Source organism: Castor canadensis, chromosome X (assembly GCF_047511655.1).
Source record: "Castor canadensis chromosome X, mCasCan1.hap1v2, whole genome shotgun sequence".
Classification (NCBI taxonomy): domain Eukaryota; kingdom Metazoa; phylum Chordata; class Mammalia; order Rodentia; family Castoridae; genus Castor; species Castor canadensis.
The window spans coordinates 70,014,516-70,037,303 of NC_133405.1; the positions used below are offsets into that span (position 1 = coordinate 70,014,516).

The following is a 22,788-nucleotide window of genomic DNA, read 5'->3' on the forward strand; positions in this document are numbered from 1 at the left end:
AAAATAAAAAGAATAAAAGAGGGTGTGAATATGATCAAAGTACATTATATGCATGTATGGAAAATCACACTGAAACACCTTATTATGTACAATTTAATATAACCCAGCAAAAAATTTCTTATGAAATAAAAAATCACCCAAATGTGATGTTCAAGAGATTATGTTTAATGATGCATATGAGGGAATTTTAAAGTTAAAAGACAACAATATGAAGGAAGAGTAACTGGTTCCTGACTTTCCTCCCCAAAATTTCCACTTTAGAAAAATGTGTAATAATAAAAATGAGAAATCTGAAAAAAATCTGAGGCACCAAGGTGAAGACTCTGCCCTTCTTGGTTAGCATTTTCCTGGCATATTCAATTGTATTACATCATTTTTAAAGTATCTGTTGTGCTATAAATTTAATTTTATTTCTTTTTAAATTTTTGTTCTCAATTTGATAATTTTTAAATTTTTTAAATAATGTATTTTGCAAAGTGTTATTGTTAGTATAATTACCTTTACTAATAACTACTTATACAGTTTTCTTTTTGATATTCTGAACATGCATTCAACCTCTCTATTGCTCTTGTTCTCCCTCTCCCCATTTTAATCAATTTTAACAGATTTCATGATTCTATTTTTATGCCTGCATATAAAGTACTTTCATCATAATCACCTTTCTCCATTACCCTTTCCTTTTTCCCTCCCCCCTTCTACTAGGTCCCCTCTGCAAACATGCCCCATTTTGCACTCATGTCATTCTTTTTGTTCTTTCCTCTTAAAATTTTTTATTAGCTTATAATAGTTGTATATGAATTGAATATTGTGTCATATTCTTACAATGTATCTTAGATTCACCCCCTCCATCAGTCTCCATTCATATTGGAATTGTATTTATAAAGTTATTAGCTATGCCTATATGATCCAATGTATTCCCTATTTTTCTTTGGGAGTTATTTCAGTTTCAGATCTTACATTAAGATCTTTAATCTCCTGTGAACTGATGCTAGTATAAGGTGAGAGACTGGGATCTAGTTTCAGTCTTCTGCAAGTGGATATTCAGTTTTCCCAACAGCACTAGTTGAGAGGCTGTTTTTTCTCCAAAGCATCTTTAAGAGCTCCTTTCAAGCTATGATTAAATATTATGAGCCTTTCTGTCATTTTCTTGGTGGAGAGAGGGGAAAATAGTCAAACTGAAAACTGAAATCCCAAACTAACACTTGGACTAAAAGGGCTTTCCCCAAATCATTTTCTCTTTCTTAGGAGTAATTGTTGGAAACAAGTGTGCATCAGGCGGCAGGCTGTCCTTTTTTTTTTTTTTTTTTTTTGTAGTAAAAGAGATACAAAACTTACTTAGGAAGAAAATACAGTCTCAATAGACTGAAAGTGAGTCATATATAGAAAGAGAATGAGAAAGAGAAAAACTAAAGTCTGTGGCACAGGGTTTCCCAAATGATCTCCCATACAAGTACTAAATAGGCCTAACACTGTTTTGCTTCTGAGATCAGATAAGATCTGCCATTCAAGTTGGTATGGCCATAGATAGGATGTCCTCTATGACATCTGTGAACTATAGCTAGTATGAAACCAGTCACTTAGCATCAAAGGTTGTATGCATATTTCAAAACTACTAAAGAATAGATTTTCAATATTCTCATCATAAAAAATTTAATTTGGTGAGCTGAGGGATATGTTGATTAGCTTGACTTACCCTTTTAGACAATATATACATATAGCAAAACATCATCTTGGATACCATATATTTGATTATTGTCAAATAAATTAGTTTTTTTAATAAAATACTTTTCAGAGTATTTTGGATGTATAAGAATGCTTTAAATGTGCCTATCGTTCCTTGGCATGTGTTCATTCACATGCCACATTGTTCCTTCTTATCTTATAATTTGAAATTTGAAAATTTCAGTGCAATAGATTATAACTATCTATAAGAGCCAGTTCACATTTGTTTTCTTGTCATTTATATTTCATTTTTTATTTATGGACATTTTATTCATATATATATTAATTGCATAAAAGGGATTCATTGTGATAGTTCCATACATGCATTGTATACATTTTTGTGTAAATAAGAAATTTGACTCCTCTAGGGAAGACACTCAAACGTAGGATTCCTTGATCATATATTAAGAAAATATTTAACATTATAAAGAACTGCCAATCATACTTAAGAGTGGGCTGAACCATTTTGCATTCACTGCAATAAAATATGAAAAATATTGTTGTTCAGCATCTCAGCCATCAATTGAAATTGTAATTTTAATTTTAAACATTCTAACAGGTAAGCAGGAGTGATTTGATATGCTTTTAATTCACATTTCCCTAATTGCTAATGATATCAGATATCTTTTCAAGCACTTATTTTTCATTATTATACCCTCCTGGTGCAATGTTTGTTCATATGTTTTATACATTTTAATCAAACTATGTTTTGATATTGCTGAGTTTTAAGAATCTTTTACATATTCTTTCAATTTTCAGGTTGGCTTTTCATTCTCATGATCCTATCTTATTTTTCTTTTCTTTTTTATCCATTTATTCATATGTGCATACATTGGTTGGGCCATTTCTCCTCTTTATCCCCAGCCCTCTGCCTCTCTCCCCCACCACCGTCACTTCCAGGCAGAACCTGTTCTGCCCTCTTCTCCAATTTTGTTGAAGAATGGTAAGAAAAACAGCATTTTTGCTAGTTTGCAATAAGGATAGCTATACAGAGAGATTCCTAGCATTGCTTCCATGCACATGTGTATTACAACCCGAATTGATTCATCTCTCCAAGATCTCTTTACTACTTCCTGGTCACCTTCCCATATTGACCTCTGTCATTTTAAGGTTACTATATTAGCTCCTCTACCGTAGGCACATCAAATACTTTCAAGTTTTGGGTTTCCTACCTTTCCCTATTCCTCCAGCATGTGTTCTCCCGTTAGCTTGTGACCCATGTCCAATAATATTACTGCATTTGTTTTAGGACTGAAGTCCCCATATGAGGGAGAACATACTATTTTTGGCCTTCTGACCCCGGCTAACTTCACTTCAGATGATGTTCTGCAGTTCCATCCATTTACTTGCGAATGACAAGATTTTGTTCTTCTTCATGGCTAAGTAAAATTCCATTGTGTATAAGTACTAAATTTTCATTCGTCAGTAGTGGGGCATCTTGGCTGTTTCCATAACTTGCCTATTGTGAATAGTGCTGTAATAAACATGGGTGTGCAGGTGCTTATGGAGTAAAGTGAGTGGCATTCCTTTGTGGGATTGCTGGATCATATGGCAGATTTTTGTTTAGTTTTTTAACAAGCCTCCATATTGTTTTCCAAAGAGGTTGTACTAGCTTACATTCCCACCAGCAGTATATGAGAGTGCATTTTGCCCCACATCCTAGTCAACAATTGCTGGTTGTGGTATTTTGATGATAACATTTCTAAGAGGAGTGAGGTGGAATCTTAGTGTGGTTTTGATTTGCATTTCCTCTACGGCCAGGGATCATGAGGATTTTTTCCTGTGTTTTATGGCCATTTGGATTTCATCTTTAGAAAAAGTTCTGTTTAGTTCAGTTGTCTATTTCTTTATTGGTCCATTGAATCTGGGGGAGTTTAGTTTTTTGGGCTTCCTGTGTATTCGGTTATCAGTCCTTTGTCCGATCAATATCTGGCAAATATTTTGTTCCCACAGTGTGAGTGGTCTATTCAGTTTAGAGACCATTTCTTTTGTTGTGCAGAAGCTTTTAATTTCATGGAGTCCCACTGTCCACCCTTTCTCTTATTTAATAAGCTGCTAGGGTTCTCTTGAGGTAGTCTTTATCTATACCTTTGGCTTCCAAAGTATTCCCTGCTCTTTCTGTACTAGCTTCAGAGTTTTGGGTCGATATTAAGTTCCTTGATCCATTTTCAGTTAATATTAGTACAGGATGATAAATGTGGATCTAGTTTCAGTTTTCTGGAGGCAGATAATCAATTTTCCTAGCAACATTTGTTGAAGAGGCAGTCTGTTTTTCCCTTGTATGTTTTTGGTGCTTTTGTCAAAAATAAAGTGCAGATAACTGTGTGGATTCATAACCAGGTCCTCTATTCTGTTCCACTGATCTTCATATCTGTTGTTGTGACAATATCATGCTGTTGTTATTGCTATTGCTCTATAATATAGTCCGAAGTCTGGTATTATGATGCCTCCAGCATCACTCTTTTTGCTGAGTATTGCCTTGGCTATTCACAATCTCTTGTGCTTCCAAATTAATTTTATGGTAGATTTTTCAATCTCTGTGATGAATGTCATTGGGATTTTGATGGGAATTGTGTTGAACATGTAGAATTCTTTTGGTAGTATAGACATTTTTACTATGTTGATTCTTTCAATCCATGAGCACAGAGGATCTTTCCACCTTCTGTAGTTTTCCTCAATCACTTTCTTCAAAAATTTGTAGTTCTCCTGTAGAGGTCATTCACATCCTTTGTTAAGTTTATTCCTAGGTATTTGATTTTCTTGAGGATATTGTAAGTAGAATTGTTCTCATATATTCTTTCTCAATTTGCTCATTGTTGGTGTATAGAAAAGCTAATGATTTTTGTAAGTTGTTTTTGTGTCTTGCCATATTGCTGAAGCTGTTTATGGTGCCTACAAGTTTTTGGGTAGGTTTTTTTGGGTCTTTGAGGTATAGGATTATGTCACCTGCAAATGGGGGATATTTTGACAATTTATTTACCTATTTGTATTCATTTTATTTCTTCCTCTTGCCTTATTGCTCCACCAGGAATTCTAGAACTATGTTGAATAGGAGTGGGGAGAGTGGGCACCCTTGCCTCATTCCTGATTTTAAGGGAAATGGTTTCAGTTTTTCTCCATTAAGTATGCTGTTGGCTATAGGTCTGTTGTTATAATGTTGAGGAACATTTCTTCTATTCCTAGTTTTCTTCTATCTTTTTTCATGAAGTGGTGTTGAATCTTATCAAAAACTTCTTCTGCATCTATTGGGATGATCAAATGGTTTTTGTCTTTGCTTCTATTAATGCGCTGCATTATATTTATAGATTTGTGTATGTTAAACCACCCTTGCATCCATGGGATGAAGCCAACTTGGTTCTGGTGAATAACCTTTCTGATATGTTGCTGGATTCAGTTTGCCATTAATTTATTGAGGATTTTTGCATCAATGTTCATTAAGGAGATTGGTCTGTAGTTCTCCTTTTTGGATGTGTCTTTGGTTTTGGGATGAGTGTAATACTGGCTTCATAGACTGAGTTAGGCAGTATTACTTCCCTTTCTATTTCATGGAAAAGTTTAAGGAGAGTTGATATTAGTTCTTTTAAGGTATGATAGAATTCAGCAGAGAATCCATCAGGTCTTGGACTTTTCTTTTTTGGGAGACTATTAATTGCTGCTTCAATTTCATTTTGTGTTATAGATCTATTCAGGTGATTGGTATCCTCTTGGTTCAAATTTGGATGGCCATAAGTATTTAGAAATTTGTCCATTTCTTCAAGATTTTCAAATTTATTGGAATTTATATTCTCAGAGTTGTCTTTGATGACTCCCTGGATTTCCTTTGTATTTTTTGTTATTTCCCCTTTTTGCATTTCTGATTTTACTGATTTGGGTTTTTTCTCTAATCATTTTAGTCAGATTTGCCAGGGGTCTGTCAATCTTGTTTACTTTTTCAAAGAGCCAGCTTTTTGTTTTGTTGATTCTTTCTATGGTTTTTTGGTCTCTATTTCATTAATTTTGTCCCTTATTTTTATTATTTCTTTCCTTCTGAATTTTTGGGTTTTCCTTGTTCTTGTATTTCTGGGAGTTTGAGATGTAGCATTAGGTCATTTATTTGAGATCTTTCTGTCCTTTAAATATATGCACCCATGACCATTAACTTTCTTCTTAGGACTGAGTTTGCTTTGTCACATAGGTTCTGGTAGGTAGTGTTTTCATTTTCATTAACTTCCAGGAGCCTTTTAATTTCCTCTTTTATTTCATCAATGACCCACTGATCATTGACCAATCTGTTGTTTACTTTCCAAAAGTTTGAGTATTTTCTGCTGTTGTTTTTGTTGTTGAGTTCTAGTTTTAATGCATTGTGATCAGACTGAATGCAGGGGATTATTTCTATTTTACTGTATAATGCAGAGCCTTGCTTTGTGCCCTAAGATATGATCAATTTTGGAGACTGTTCCATGGGCTGCTGTGAAGAATGTATATTGTGCAAAAGGTGAATGAAATATTCTGTAGACATTAGCTATGTCCATTTGATCTGTGATGTGATTTAGTTCTATAATTTCTTTATTAATTTTTTTGTTTGGTTGACCTATCTATTGGTGATAGGGTGATATTAAAGTCTCCCACTACCACTGTATTGGAGTCTATATGTGCTTTCAAGTCCTTTAAAGTATGTTTGATGAAATTGGGTGCACTGATATTGGGTGCATATAGGTTGATAACTGTTATTTCCTTTTGGTGTATTTCTCTTTTTATTAGTATGTAGTGTCCTTCTTTGTCTTGTTTGATCAATGTAAGTTTGAAGTGTACTTTGTCTGAGATAATTATTGCTACTCCTGCCTATTTTCAGGGCCCATTGTCTTCGTAAATCTTCATCCTGCCTTTCACCCTAAGACAGTAATTGTTTCTGTCAGCGAGGTGGGTCTCCTGTAAACAACAGATTGTTGGATCTTCCTTTTTAATCCTGTTTGCCAAATGGTGTCTTTTGATGGGGGAAGTTAAGTCCATTAACCTTCAGTGTTAATATTAATAGATGTGTGGTAATTCCTGTCATTTAGCTGTTTTTGCTGTTTAAAGGTTTGATTGTGTGCAGCTGAGTCAATGTTACTCTGATTCCTTGTCTTTTCTTCCCCTGTGGTTTGATACTGCCTGTCCTCTCATGGTTTTGTTTGCTGTCATTTTCTGTGTGCAGAATTCCTTGGAGAGTCTTTTGTAGTGGTGGTTTGGTGGTCTTATATTGCTTTAGTTTCTGCTTATCATGGAAGATTTTTATTGCTACATGTATTTTGAATAATAGTTTTGCTGGGTAGAGCATCCTAAGGTTGAATTTGTTTTCATTCAGTGCCTGGAATACCTCACTCCATGCACTTCTTTTTTTATTATTATTCATTTATTCACATGTGCATACGTTGTTTGGGTCATTTCTTCCCCCTGCCCCCCTCCCCCACTCTCTCTCCCCCTTCCCTCCTCAGTTCCAGGCAGGTCCTGTTCTGCCTTTATCACTAGTTTTGTTGAAGAAAAGAGACAAGCCTAATAAGGAAGACAAAGTGCTTTTGCTAGTTGAGTTGAGGATAACTATACAGAAATATTCCTAGCATTGCTTTCATGTACACATGTTATGACCCATGTTGATTCATCTCTAACTGATCTTTCCCTGGTTACTGATCCCCTTCTCATGATAACCTCTGTTGCTTTAAGGTTTCTGTATTAGCTCCTCTGGAGTGGGGACATCAAACGCTTCCATGTTTTGGGTTTCCTACCTATTTCTATATCACCCATATGTGCTCTTCCTTTGTCATGTGATCCCAGTCCAAACACATTGCTGCATTTGCCCTAGATCTGAAGTCCGCATATGAGGGAGAACATATGATTTTTTGTCTTCTGAGCTTGGCTGACCTCGCTCAGAATGATGTTCTCCAATTCCACCCATTTTCCTGCAGATGATAAGATTTCATTCTTCTTCATGGCTGAGTAAAATTCCATTGTGTGCAAATACCACTTTTTCTTGATCCATTCATCAATAGTGGGACATCTTGGTTTTTTCCATAACTTGGCTATTGTGAGTAGTGCTGAAATAAACATGGGTGTGCAGGTGCCTCTGGAGTAACCTGTGTTGCATTCCTTTGGGTATATCCCCAGGAGTGGGATTGCTGGATCATATGGCAGGTCTATGTTTAGATTTTTAAGAAGTCTTCAAATTTTTTTCCAGAGTGGTTGAGCCAGCTTGCATTCCCACCAGCAGTGGCTTATGGTTCCTTTTTCCCTGCATCCTCACCAACACATGTTGTTGGTGGTGGTTTTGATGATGGCTATTCTAACAGGGGTGAGGTAGAATCTTAGTGTGGTTTTGATTTACATTTTCTTTATGGCTAGAGATGGTGAGCATTTTTTCATGTGCTTTTTTGCCATTTGAATTTCTTCTTTTGAGAAAGTTCTATTAAGTTCAGTTGCCTATTTTTTAATTGGTTCATTGATTTTGGAAGAGGTTAGTTTCTTAAGTTCCCTGTATATTCTGGTTATCTGTCCCTTGTCTGATGTATAGCTGCCAAATATTTTCTCTCACTCTGTGGGTGGTCTCTCTAGTTTAGAGACCATTTCTTTTGTTATGCAGAAGCTTTTTAATTTTATGAAGTCCCATTTGTCTATCCTTTCTCTTAGTTGCTAGGCTGCTGGTGATGCCCTTCTTGATTTTATGGTTTCTGTTGAGGAATCTACTGTGATTTTGATATGTTTACCTTTATACATGTTATTTGTTTTTTTCTCTCTTACAGCTATCAGTATTCTTTCTCTCTTCTCTGTGCTCGTAGTTTTAATGATAATATGTTGTGTGGGATGATCTATTTTCATCAAGTCTGTTTGGTGTCCTGGAGACTTCCTGTACCTGAATGGGCATAACTTCCTCTAGATTTTGGAAATTTTCTGTTATTACTTTATTGAATATATCATGAATCCCTTTTGCTTGATCCTCTTCTAATTTTTCAATACCCAGGATTCTCAGTTTTGGTCTTCTGATAGAGTTAATGAGTTCTTGCATATTCCTTTCATAAGTTTTGAATTGTTTGACTAACAATTCTTCAGTTTTTCCTTTGATTACTATTTTATCTTCAAGTTCTGAGATTCTGTCTTCTGTTTGTTCTAGTCTCATGAAGTCCACTGTGTTGAGTGTTTCTGTTTCATTCTTTTTTCTGAGGTTTTCCATATCATGGGTCATTTCCTATTTAATATTTTCAATTTTCATCTTTAATTCATTCTACTCTCCATTTATACTGTTACCTGTTTCACTTTGGTATTTATTTAGGGCTACTATGAATTCATTTATTTGTTTCGGTGTCTTCTTGTATTGATGTCTTGAAGTTTCTTGAGCGAATCTTATATATTTTGTTTAACTGTATCTATTTTCATCTCCATGAAATTCTCAGTGATTGCTTGAAGGATTTCTTCTTTGTGAGTATTTTTGTGGACATTTTTGGGTCCATGGTGTCATTTATCTTTGTTTAGTTGGAGTCCAGAAGTGGGTATGCATTATCTTCATTTACCTCTGAATGCTGTATTAAATTATTTTGGGGGGAGAATGATTTCCATCCCTTTTTCTTTTTCCCATTACTCTACTGGGTACTATGCAACTATGATTTTGATAAGCTAGTTGGTGGTTTTAGTCACCTATTTTCTTTCCATTGATTTAATTTTGTTTTGTGCCTGTCTTGGGTTTTTAGCTAGGTCGGTGTGCTATTTCTGTCCCTGGTCTGGGTGTAATTTAGTAATAACTAATTAACAAGTTTAATACCTAACCAGTAGTTTATATGTTACATAGAAGACCCCTTTGTGTAATATTTATAAGCAGTGGGAATTGGGGGTGTTAACATTTGTAAGGCTAGCTATAGAAATTTGGGGAGTTGGATAGGTTGGCACTAAAGGGGGAGGTTGGAATTGTTGTGGGTGAGTGGGGGAAGCAATATAGGGGTTGCTGGTTTTTGTGGTCCTTGTGTGTGTTTGGGTTTATTTCTGTTGTAGTAGAGGGTGTTTGTGTTAGGAATTGCAGGGGTTTGAGGTAGTGTAAAGTTGATATAGTAGGTTGGTCAGCAGGTGATGAGTGTGTAGGAGGGAGGGGTAGTCTGGTGACAGGTTAGGGGAAAATGGGAGTGGAAGGTGTAGGCTGAGGAAGAGATTGGGTAAGAAGAGGTAGAATGAGTTGTTGAGGAGGTGAGCAAATGGATTTTAGCACAGGAGAAGGAGGAAAGAGTGAAGGGGGTGTGAGTGGGGATGACAAGATGGTGATGGTAATGGTAGTCAGAGCTATTGATTTCCTTAGCTGATAGCTGTGTTGCCATTCAGCTGCAGCTGTGTGGTCAGTTTCTCCCCCAGTGAGGTGTGGCAGTTTAAGTTTGAATGTTGTCCTCAGGTTCAGGAGATCAGTTTTGTAGTCCAATATTTATCCCTCTTTGGAGGTGGTTTTTTGTTGTGCTTGTTTACTGGGATGTCTGCACTGGGGACTTATTTCTTTGCCCTGCCCCCTTTCTCTGGGTCAGGGTCAGTGTTCAGCCAGCCCCCCACTCCTGCTGTCAGTGTGTTTTGACAGTTCACTGTTTGTTTTTCAATTTTGAAGGGCCATTTGACTTTGGGTGCTGCTCACTGGGTCAGCATATGAGCTCTTACCTGCCCTGCTTTGGGGAGTGGTTTATCACCAGCCCAATCTCAGCCTTACTTCTTTTCCACTGTTTGTTTACTAATAGTTCCTGGTGAGATTAACTTCTTGCCCCTTCCCCTTTCTCCAGTGCACTTTCAGCTTTCCCTCAGCTGTTGTGCTATATTACAGTTCACTTTTTGTTGTTCAGTTTTTCTTGGGGGGGATCAGTCTGACCAGGGGCTGTGCTGGTTTATCCCAGGGGTGACTGGGGGAATTCTGTGTGATGTGTAATAGTCATCTGTTTTGTCTGTCAATGTCTCCCAGGTAGATTTAGAGCCAGTGGGGGCAGCTGCAGTGGTGTTGGTGGCTCTCAAGTTTTCTCAGTGTAATGTGTTGTAGGAAAGCTTTCCATGGGCTAGGGGTTCAGGGTGTCAAAGGTTTGATACTGGTTGGTGCTTTATTTCCACCAACTGTGGCTTCAGTGTCTCAGGAGGGGTTTGGAGTCACAGAGCTTAGGCTATCTGCTTCCATATCCTAGTCGCCATCTTTGATCAGACCTTTATTTTTCTTTAATGGTTCATTCTCCTAAAGAATTTCTTCTCACAGGTAGCTAGGGTGATTATTTTTCATTATTTATTTCTTTGTTAGTGATATAGTAAATATGATGGCAGGATAATGATTTCAGATGTAGGTAACAGTAAAAATGGTGAAATATAGTATGGATACAAACTGTTCTCAAGGCCCAGAAGCATTAAAGAGGTCCATTTGTAAGCTGGAGGAAAGAGCTTGGGCAAATTCAGAGAAAGCTTGCTTTGTGATTACACAAAAGGATTTTTCAATACACAAAACTGGCAATTTAAAACTAATAAAGTCTCTTTTTACCTGGTGTTAATTAATTACATTTAAATTACTTCAATAAACTGCAATGTTTTAAATGAACTAATTTACTTTCAAATTCATTCATTAGATGCAGAATCTTTTCTGTATTATTGCTTAAAGGAGAAAATACAGCATTCCAATGAATTTAGAGATGTCTCTTCTGAATACAAAATGCACTTTTTACCTGATACCCTTATAAAATGAAATCAGAACTGCCCTTCATTCTTTACTACCATTTTTATCTTTTTTTATAATTTTATGGAGGCAGTGAAATTTATAGGTATTGACATTACTTGAGGTTAACCCTATATACGGATCTGAAATTTGGAACATCTTGATATATTAACCTGCATAGAAATTATACAGATCCTAGAAAAATGTAAATGAAAGTTTTCAATTGTGTATTACTTGCATTTTAATGAAAATTATTCCATTCATATGTGATGTTAATAAAAAATTTAAATGAATTAAGAATATATTTCTTGTTTGCTGGTAATGGTGATCACAAGGTTTAGCTTTTCTCCTTGAGACCATTCTTAATAAATAAAAAAGAGAGAGTTGTAGTTTAATTAGATATTTTTATTGACTATTATTTTAGTGTTGTTGAGGAAAACTCAGTTGTTTATGAATTTATTATGCTTTTATGGATGAATTTCCTCTACTAATCATGTAGGAAATGCAGAGAGGTGAAAAACATGAACCTTTTTAAAATGTTATTTAAAATCTGGATTAAAAAGTTGATTTTTTAATACATGGAATTTCTGGTTTATTACAGACTCTTTCATTTTCTCAGGAAAACTGCTATTTTAGTTGTGAAAAAAATCAATGAAAAATGAAATTTAATGAGAAGCTGAACTTCAAGGAATGCTTCTGAAAACAGAAGGACTCAGTCAATGTGACTGGTTAAGATTTTTTTATTTGTATCCTTGGCTTGTTAATATAATCTAGATGTATTTAACTCTGGAAGAGAAGTGTTTGAAAAGGAAGGTAAGCTGTCTCAATACCAACTTATTATTTGTCTAAAGGAGACCTTATTTAGACTAGTAGATGAGGCAATGAGGATAGTTTCCTGCAATATTTTTGTGAACATTGTAGGAAAAACTTTCAAAGCACATGTTTCACTTTGGGTGGGTCAAGTCTGTCAGCATTCTATGCACTGTCAGCATGTTAAAATTTTTACTTAGAAAGTATGCCTAGAAAAATATTTGCTTGTGAAAACCATAGTACATAGTCTATATGTTTTTCTCATTGGTGATAAATAATGGCTAACTTTTCCAGAACATGTTCTATGCACCCCATCTTATACTATGTATCTTACATATATAATTATAATTGCAATTAACCCTATAAAGCTGTTACTTATGTCCTTCTTTACATATGAGGTAATTGAAGCTGGGAAGGATTAAATAATTTGCCTTGGAATGTAGTGCTTTTAAATGGCAAAGGCAAAATTTGGAATAGATGATTTGAATTTAGAATCCATGTGCTTAATTAATATGAATGTAAGTCAGGTAAGTAAGTGATATTTCAACTGTACATATAGATGTATATAGACACGTATCATTTTACTGTAATAAATATGGCTTTAGTGAAGTTTTGAGTGCTCAAATTTTCCTTGCTTTCTGATGTAACTTCTTACTCTAATAACCAACTCTGTAACTATTTCTTCACCTAAAACTGAGGTAATGAAAACATTACTCATAAGGTTGTTTTAATGAGAAAATAAGAGAGGTTAATGGAAGGGGTGAATATGACCAAAGTATATTGTACATATTTGAATATGTCACAATGAAATTTATTGCTTTGTGCTATTATGTTAACAAAATTAATAGTATAATGTCATTTATGTTGGGTAATATTGTATGTGTTAGAAAATATGACATATGCTCCATAAAATATGTTATTGCATTTAATCATTTAATGTAATAATGGTAATGATAGTAATAATACTAGAACTTGGTATTTACTGATGGATTTCTATGAATCATGCATTGAATTACACATTTCTTATTTCTTATCCTTTGTAATCTTCACAGCAACACCATGATGAGGCAAACATTATTATTACTTTCATTATAATAATCAGGCCATCAAGGTACAGTGAGATTAAGTAAATTACCAACCATCGCATATCTAGCTAGCAAATTGTAGAGTTATAATATAAACCCAGGGAATGTGCTTTTTTGGTATCAGTATCAGTCAGGCCTCTCTCACTTTTATTATTTTGTGGCAATTATTTTTTTTCAATGATGGAGTAAACCTGAAAGTAACTATGTCCATATGGTGTTCTTAAAATGATTCTAACATTTGCCACAGAAATACTTGATCTATTCCTTTTTGGAGGGATGGTGAAGGAACCATCAAAGCAAGGATGACAGAGTGGTTGGGGCACAGTGAGTAAAAATGTTAGAGTGGGTGGAGCACAGAGAGCAAAAGAGGGATTGGCAGGAGTCAAGGGTTAGGAAAAGAATGGGAACTGTGTGGAAAATGGGTTATAGGAGAATAAGATGGGAACAGGGAAAGAAGTTAGGTAGTTATTGTGGTAATCATGTCCCTTGCCTTCTTTCCCTATCTCACAACAGGCACATGATTTTCATTCCACTTGGAAGTTCTCTATGTCTAATTCAAAAGAATTGAATTTACCTATCCAGTAAAACCATTACTCACTTTCAAGGCCCTTTCTTTGATGGTGTGAGAGATATTTCCTTTCAAATCAATAATGTAACCAGTTATTTTTTACCTCAAAACCACAGGATTTACTTTTAGAGCTAACCATTTTCTAGGACACTATCACTTGAATCAAGCAAAAAAGGCTGTTAAGTTATAATTCCCTTGAGCCTCCACAGCATAACTTTTAAAGGTGCCCAAGGCTAAACAAAATGAATGATTTACCTGGATCTCAAGCATTAAAAAGGTTTACCTTGGCTTACCACTTCTTTCTAAGTGAATGAACCACTTCTGTACTTACTGTCACTGCCTGTGATTTACTCATTTTTCTATCATTTATCTGGGGATTTTGGGCAAAATATTTAAATTTGCTGTGTTTCAGTGCTTGCAAATGTAAGTTATCTATCTCCTAATTATTTGTTTGTTTGTTCTCTAAAATGGTTTAGTGAATTTCTCAAGTAATGTTCTTAGAACATTGCCTAAAACTCAACATTAAATAAGTCTCCTCTATTTAGTATGCTGGTGGTCAGAATTGTTTAATTTTTTATTTATGAATGACTTTTGCTTACATTTAAAGGTTATTAATTGGACACTTATTGCGTAGTATACACTTTCCTATGCATTGGGAATGAAAATAGTGCTTCTTTATTTCTAAAAGATGAGTTCTGGATAAGGATGAATATAGACTATGAATTACTTCCTAGAGCTTATATCTTGGTAAGGGAATTCCATCAGAGTCTGATTCTCATAATCTTTCAACTATTTACAAAGTTGTACTTTGCACAAAGTTTTATGTGCTCTGCACAAAGTTTGGTAAGGTGGCAAAGGAACAATTTCATGTCTTCATAACAATAAACTGCTAAAGATCATCATTCAGTGTCATCATCATTTGCAATGGACTGATACATTGTAATGGAGTTCTACACATTTAAGAGTGTTTCAGTACTATTTTGAATAGGAGTGAAGAGTGGGCACCCTTGTCTTGTTCTGATTTCAGGGAAATGTTTTCAGCTTCTCACCATTGAGTATGATGTTGACTATAGGTTTGTCATATATAGCCTTTAGAGTGTTGAGGTACAGTCTTTCTATTCCTAGTTTTCTTAGAGCTTTTATCATAAGGTGGTGTTGTTGGTTCTTGTCAAAGGCTTTTTCTGCATCTATTGGGATGATCAACTGGTTTTTGTCTTTGCTTCTATTAATGTGCTGTATACATTTATAGACTTGCATATGTTGAACCACCCCTGCATCCCTTGGATGAAGCTGACTTGGTCATGGTGGATGACCTTTCTGATGTGTTGTTGGATTTGGTTTGCTATTATTTTATTAAGTGTTTTTGTATTGATATTCATTAAGTAGATTGTTCTATAGTTCTCCTTTTTGGATTTGTCTTTGTCTGGTTGTGGGATGAGAGTAATATTGGTTTCATAAAATAAGTTAGGCAGTGTTCCTTCCCTTTCTATTTTGTGTAACAGTTTAAGGAGGGTTGGTACTAGTTCTTCTTTAAAGGTCTGATAGAATTCAAGGGAATCCATCAGGTCCTGGACTTTTCTATTTTGGGAGACTCTTGATTGCTGTTTCAATTTTGTTTTGTGTAATAGATCTATTCAGGTGATTAATATTCTCTTGGTCTAGTTTTGGATGGTCATAAGTATCTAGAAATCTGTCCATGTCTTCAAAATTTTCAAATTTATTAGAATGTTGGTTCTCAAAGTAGTCTGATGATTTCCTGAATTTCCGTGGTGTTTGTTGTTATCTCCCCTTTTGCATTTCTGATTTTACTGATTTGGGTTTTTTCTCTCCTCATTTTGTCAGGTTTGCCAGGGGTCTGTCAATCTTATTTATTTCTTCAAAGAAGCAGCTTTTCATCTCATAAATTCTTTGTATTTTTTTGTTGTTGTTTGTTTCTATTTCATTAATTTCAGCCCTTGTTTTAATTATTTCTTTCCTTCTGCTTGTTTTGGGGTTTGCTTGTTCTTGTTTTTGTAAGTGTTTGAGCTGTAGCATTAGGTAATTGATTCGAGATCTTTCTGATCGTTTAATATATGCACTCATGGCTATAAACTTTCCTCTTAGGACTGCCTTTGCTGTGTCCCATAGGTGTCCCGTCCAGCAGGACACATCAGCATGGGTAGTGAACCTAGAAGGGGAATAATGAAGGGACAAGAGACACGAAGGATGAGAGCAAGACAGGAGTTCTGATCAAGTTGCAAAATTTTATTGTTCACACAGGGGTATTTATGTGCTGAGGGAGTGAGGGGTATGACGAGGTGCAGGCTGGTTGGCTGGTTCTGCTATAGGACTTCTGATAGGGTGCACGTTCACGCCGGCGGCAAGGTAAACTCCCGGAAGAGAAGCAGGGACGGCGCCATCTTGTGCTGGAGATGGAGAAGTTGGGACAAACAACCGCAAAATGTTCCAGGGCAAGGTCAAGACAGAATGGCTCACAAAGGGAGCCTTGTCTCCAACATTTCCCCCTTATTCTTATACAAACATGACCAGAATATGTCGGCTTATTGAGAGGGGATGACAGAGGCCCAGTTCCTCAGGGTGGAGATCATTTTTGCTTTGTAAGCAAGCGTCCTTGCTAAGTTCTCAAGAGAATCTCCTCGGCATGTTTTTTGAGGAGGCGGATTTTTTAGGAGCATGCCAACTGCCATGCACCAGGGCATGTCATACAGAGGTCTTGGGTCTGGGGATCCTAGGATCCACCCTCCTGCAGTCTTACCTGCACCCTCGTTTAGAAAAGCCTTTATGATCACTCTCCCTGGGTGCTGGCTCCCCCAAGCAGAGGGGCCCAGTGGAGGAGGGCCCAATGGGCGATGAGTGGTTAAGAATGTTATATAAGAGGGGGTGGCAGAGAGAAAATTTGGAAACCCAGATGGAGCATTTAGCGAGTTCTTATTGAAAGGAAGGTCTCAGGAGCACAGTCTTCCATATCCAGGAAGACCTGTATAGGCTTAGAGGCTAAGGTGTTAATTTGTTCTTTAATGAATTGTATCAGCCTGTTTATAATGCAGGGCCCTATGATCACAATTAAAAGTAGACCTAGCAAGGGGCCTAATAGTGGAAGAAGGTAGGGTAGAATTCCATTAAGCCCAGTCCAGAGGGGGTTTTCAAATAGCTCCCTTCATCTCTTTTCTAAATCTTCTTGAAGCTGTTTAATTTTGGTGCGTACTATGCCTGATTTATTGGCATAAAAGCAGCATCTTTCCCCTAAGGCCAAGCAGATACCTCCCTGGTTGGCTGTTAGCAGATCTAAGCCTCGCCTGTTCTGAAGGACCACTTCTGCCAGGGAGTCTATTTGGTCCTGTAAATCCTTAATGGTTCCAGATAGAGTTTGTACATCATTTATAAGTTGTTGAGATAGGCGACAGTAAGAGTGTATAGCCGTGCCTAAGCCAGCTGTACCTGTGCCTATAGCTGCTGTTATTCCAAGGCTGGCAAGGAGCGGCAAGGCTTGTATTGCCCATTTATGTCTTTTAATTAAGGTGTCTAAGCTAGGAATGGGCAGAGGTTCATCTCCTGAGACAACAGTAATATCTGGGAGTAATAAGGCAACAACACAGCCGCTGGAAGCCTGGGGAAGGCTGAGTTTCCTCCACACAAAAAAACTGTACCGTTGGGGGGACAAAGAGCTAGGGTGGGTGAGTAATAATTTAGAACTGATGAGCAATTTCCAAAAGAACTAACCCCAACGTCAATATCATAAGAATTATTTTGCATCCTGCCTTGAAGGCATACTGTAGGTGCATCCATAGGCTGTACTTTAAAGGGAAGTCCAGATTGGCAGGTATCCTGATTATTTATGGTGGAGTTAACAGGTATTGCCATGGGCATTATTGCTCCTGTGGTCATGCAAAGCCAGCAATCCTTAGCAAGGGTGGGGTTGGAAGTGTTAAGCAAGGAGAAGGTACTTCCCAAAATATCTAATGTATTGGGATCTAAATCTGGAATCTGAGATTTAGGCAACATTAAGGGGTGATATGTGAGTTCAGGGATTTGGGGTTTTAAAAGCTCAATTATTTGAAGATGTTTGACAGCATCCGTGGGTCCTCCACCATCAGAGACCCCTGTAGGAGGGCGGGAAGCCGTCTGCATAGCATTTTGCCCAAATTTAACAAGTTTTAAAGTACCATTATCAAAGGGTGCACTTTTGAGAATGTCATTAATCAAGTTCCAATAAGAAAAGGCGGTCACAGGGACTTTTTCAGGGCCAAAAGATTCATAATAGTCTTTTAAACAGTCTCCGACCCGGAGCCATCTCTTACCATCAATGGTTCCTTCGAGAGGAAACCAAGGACATAAATCTCCTATGTAACAAAAAAATGACCTCAAGTCTTTTTTCTTAACACGCGCCCCTCGTGTCTTGAGGGCCTCCTTGAGGCCTGAAAGAAACAAATCATGTGACGACACTGCTTGTCCCAGGGTGGGTCACTCACCGTTCGCCGTCCTCACTCTCCTCCTGGATCTGTCTCTAGGTTGCGTTTGCCGAGGCGATCACGAACTCTGCTTGGGCCCAAGCCTTCCCAGAGGACGGTGTTCTCCCCGCAATCAAAGGAATAGCTACAGCCACATTGGGCGCCAGATGTCCCGTCCAGCAGGACACATCAGCATGGGTAGCGAACCTAAAAGGGGAAGAATGAAGGGACAAGAGACACGAAGGAGACAGCAAGACAGGAGTTCTGATCAAGCTGCAAAATTTTATTGTTCACACAGGGGTATTTATGTGCTGAGGGAGTGAGGGGTATGACGAGGTGCAGGCTGGTTGGCTGGTTCTGCTATAGGACTTCTGATAGGGTGCACATTCACCCCGGCGGCAAGGTAAACTCCCGGAAGAGAAGCAGGGACGGCGCCATCTTGTGCTGGAGATGGAGAAGTTGGGACAAACAACCGCAAAATGTTCCAGGGCAAGGTCAAGACAGAATGGCTCACAAAGGGAGCCTTGTCTCCGACACATAGGTTCTGGTCATTTGTGTTTTCATTTTCATTAACTTCCTGGAACCTCTTAATTTCCTCGTTTATTTCATCAATGACCCATTAATCATTGAGCAATGTGCTGTTCAGCTTCCAATTGTTTGCATATTTTTTACTGCTGTTTTTGTTGTTGATTTCTAAGTTTTAATGCATTGTGGTCAGATAGATTGCATGGGATTAGTTCTATTTTCTTATATTTGCTGAGGCTTGCTTTGTGCCCTAAAACTCCTAGACACCATAAACAGCTATAGCAAGGTGGCAGGATACAAAATTAACTTACAAAAATCATTAGCTTTTCTGTACACCAACAGCAAACAATCTGAGAAGGAATATATGGAAACAATTCCATTTACAATAGCCTCAAAAAAATCAAATACCTAGGAGTAAACTTAACAAAAGATGTGAATGACCTCTACAAGGAGAACTACAAACCCCTGAAGAAAGAGAATAAGGAATACAACAGAATGTGGGAAGACATTCTGTGCTCATGTATTGATAGAATCAACATATTAAAAATGACTACACTACCAAAAGCAATCTACATGTTTAATGCAATTCCAATCAAAATCCCAATGACTTTCATCACAGAGATTGAAAAATCTACCCTAAAGTTCATTTGGAAACACAAGAGACAACAAATAGCCAAGGTAATACTTAGCAAAAGAGCAATGGTGGTGGTATCACAATACTTATTTCAAACTATATTACAAAGAAATAGCAATAAAAACAGCCTGGTACCAGCACAAAAACAGACATGAAGACCACTGGAACAGAATAGAGGACCTGGCTATGAATCCACACAACTATTCTCACCTCATTTTTGACAAAGGGGCCAAAAAAATATGATGGAGAAAAGACAGCCTCTTCAACAAATGTTACTGGGACAAGTGGTTATCTGTCTGCAAGAAACTGAAACTATATCTATGTCTATCACCCGATACTAGTATCAACTCAAAGTGTATCAAGGACCTTAGTATCAAACCCAAAACTCTGAAGTTAGTACAGAAAGGAGCAGGAAACATTCTGGAACTAATAGGTTTAGGCAAGGACTTCCTCAATAGAATCCCAGCAGCCCAGCAACTAAGAGAATGGATGGACAAATGGGACTTCATAAAATTAAAAAGCTTCTGCAAAACAAAAGAAATGGTCTCTAAACTGAAGAGACCACACACAGAGTGGGAGAAAATATTTGGCAGCTATACATCAGACAAAGGGCTGATAACCAGAATATACAGGGAACTTAAGAAACTAAATTCTCCCAAAATCTATTAACCAATAAAGGAATGGGCAACTGAACTAAACAGAACTTTCTTAAAGAAGAATTTCAAATGGCCAAGAAACACATGAAAACATGCTCACCGTCTCTAGCCATAAAAGAAATGCAAATCAAAACCACACTAAGATTCCACCTCACCCCTGTTAGAATAGCCATTATCAAAAACACCACCAACAACAAGTGTTGGAAAGGATGTGGGGTAAAAGGAACCCTCATCCACTGCTGGTGGGAATGCAAGCTGGTGTAACCACTCTGTAAAAAAATTTGGAGGATTCTTAAAAATCTAAGCATAGATCTGCCATATGATCCAGTAATCACACTCCTGGGGATATACCCAAAAGAATGCAACACAGGTTACTCCAAAGGCATCTACACACGCATGTTTGTTGCAGTGCTATTCACAATAGCCAAGTTATGGAAACAACCAAGATGCTCCACTACTGATGAATGGATAAAGAAAATGTGGTATTTATACACAATGGAATTTTACTCAGCCATGAAGAAGAATGAAATATAGTCATTTGCAAGTACTGGATGGAACTATAGAACATAATCCTGAGTGAGTTTAGCCAGGCTCAGAAGACCATAAATTGTAGGTTCTCCCTCATATATGGACTTTAGATCTAGGGTAAATACAGCAATGTGGTTGGACTTGGGTCACATGACAAGGGAAGAGCACACACAGGAGGTATGGAGATAGGTAGAAAACCCAAAACATGAAAGCATTTGTTGTCCCCACTGCAGAGGAACTAATACAGAATCCTTAATGCTACAGAAGTCTACATGAGAAGGGGATCAGGAACCAGTGTAAAGATCAGTTAGACATGAATCAACTTGGATTGTAACACATTTGTACATGAAAGTAATGCTAGGAATCTCTCTGTATAGCTATGCTTAACTCTACTAGCAAAAACACTTTTTCTTTCTTATTATGCTTATGTCTTTTCTTGAACAAAATTAGAGATAAGGGCAGAATAGATTCTGCCTGGAAGTGAGGAGGATTGGGGGAGGGGATAGGGTGGGTGTGTGGGAGCAGGGGGGAGAAATGACCCAAACAATGTATGCACATGTGAATACATGAATAAAAAAACAACAAAAAAAGAGTGTTTCAGGTTTTTCCATGATGACTGCTATGCAATATCAGCATAACAATGAGTTTTGTTTTGTTCAGTGGCTGAACAAATCCCATTATTTACTTAGAAAACAACTTACCATGAATGTCATGATTCTCCCTCTGAACATCTTTTCTTCTTCTGAAAGGTTCTATATGTACATGGCAACATTTTTTTGCTAGAAAAGCATGAATAATAAATAACATTCTCAGCCAATCATTTAATAGAATGAAGTGGTAAATGATATGATAGATATTTTGTTTGGTATTTTTTGGTCCAAGGCCACAAAACATTCAGCATTAATGCCAATGAGGCTAAAGTAAAAGATAGAGTATAGATTTAAGATTCAGAGTAACTTTTCCCCCTTGACAACTATGCCATTTTTCAAGGGAAGACATCATGTTTGGCTGAAAGTGAGGTAGATTCATTGTGGTGCTCTGGTTAATGTCAGCTAGAAATTTCAGAGTATAATTCTATAGAATATAATATTATGTCACCATATAATTTTGAGTACTATGATATAAAATGTATTTTCTATCAAGTTTAAGTTATTATGTGCATATTTATATATGAAATATATAGTGATAAATAATAGTTTAGTGAGTAAACATGATATTTTATATATTTACACAGAAGACAAGACTTTTAAAGTGGTAGAATAAGGATCTTTGCACATAAACTTGTACACAAAATTCATCGCATAAATGATTTGAAAATTATAGAAATCAACTTTTAGTTAATTCTTGTAAATATGCAAAGGTCTACAAAAATATCAGGAGCATCTGTTCATGAAAAAAACTGCTGAATTTTTGTAAGAATAGTAGCATGCATGATAGTTTAATTTGATTCATCCTCATTTTCCTCTTGTAAGTCCCACGCTAACATTGAAAGCCAAGACGCATTCAATTATGATACCTGTGGAAGCTATCGGATTTGCAGTTAGTTGTGGGATGAGTCAAATCAGGTTCAAAGCTTCTGAAAATAGTCCCACCTCCACGGCTTTATTTTTTAAACTCTCTCAGCTCCTTGGAAAAGATTAACTTGTTGCATGTTGTGTTTGACCTTAAAGGTCATATGTAGGAAAAGTTGTATCCCCAGTGTGTTTTCCAAAACAGATTAAAACCATAGTAAAACATTGTAGCTGTCTGAGGCTAATGTCTATTGGATCTAACAAGTGACTATCCAAAAACATAAAGGAAGGTCTGGGAAACAAGATGTCCATAGAGGGCTTTTTAAAAAGTCTGATATATTTCTGGGGAGCTGGAAGGCCACACACATATTGAGAATACTGTGCATGATAAAGAATCAGTAAACTTGAAGGCAGGTGAATTAAAATTATACTTTTTCAGGAACAAAAAGTGAAAGGAATGACTATTCATGAGCAAAACCTTAGATACATCATGTGGTGAACCAGTATATGCATAACAAAAACCCCAAATGAAGCCTCTTATTATGTATAAGTATTAACAATATTTGAAAAGCATTAATTAAGCATTGATTTTGGAGTCATAAGATTAGTGGTAGAGAGAGTAGGATGAAAATTTTGAGAACTA

The 22,788-nt window shown here is 36.8% G+C and overlaps 1 long non-coding RNA gene across 1 annotated transcript in view; it reads left to right on the forward strand.

The window, feature by feature from the left end:
- Positions 1-22,788, forward strand: part of LOC141419583 (uncharacterized) — a 315,071-nt gene that overhangs the window by 155,227 nt on the left and 137,056 nt on the right. Inside the window, exons 7-8 of the long non-coding RNA XR_012444226.1 lie at positions 2,972-3,105; positions 11,982-12,193. This is a non-coding gene — a long non-coding RNA (uncharacterized lncRNA). The remainder of the gene's footprint in view (positions 1-2,971; positions 3,106-11,981; positions 12,194-22,788) is intronic.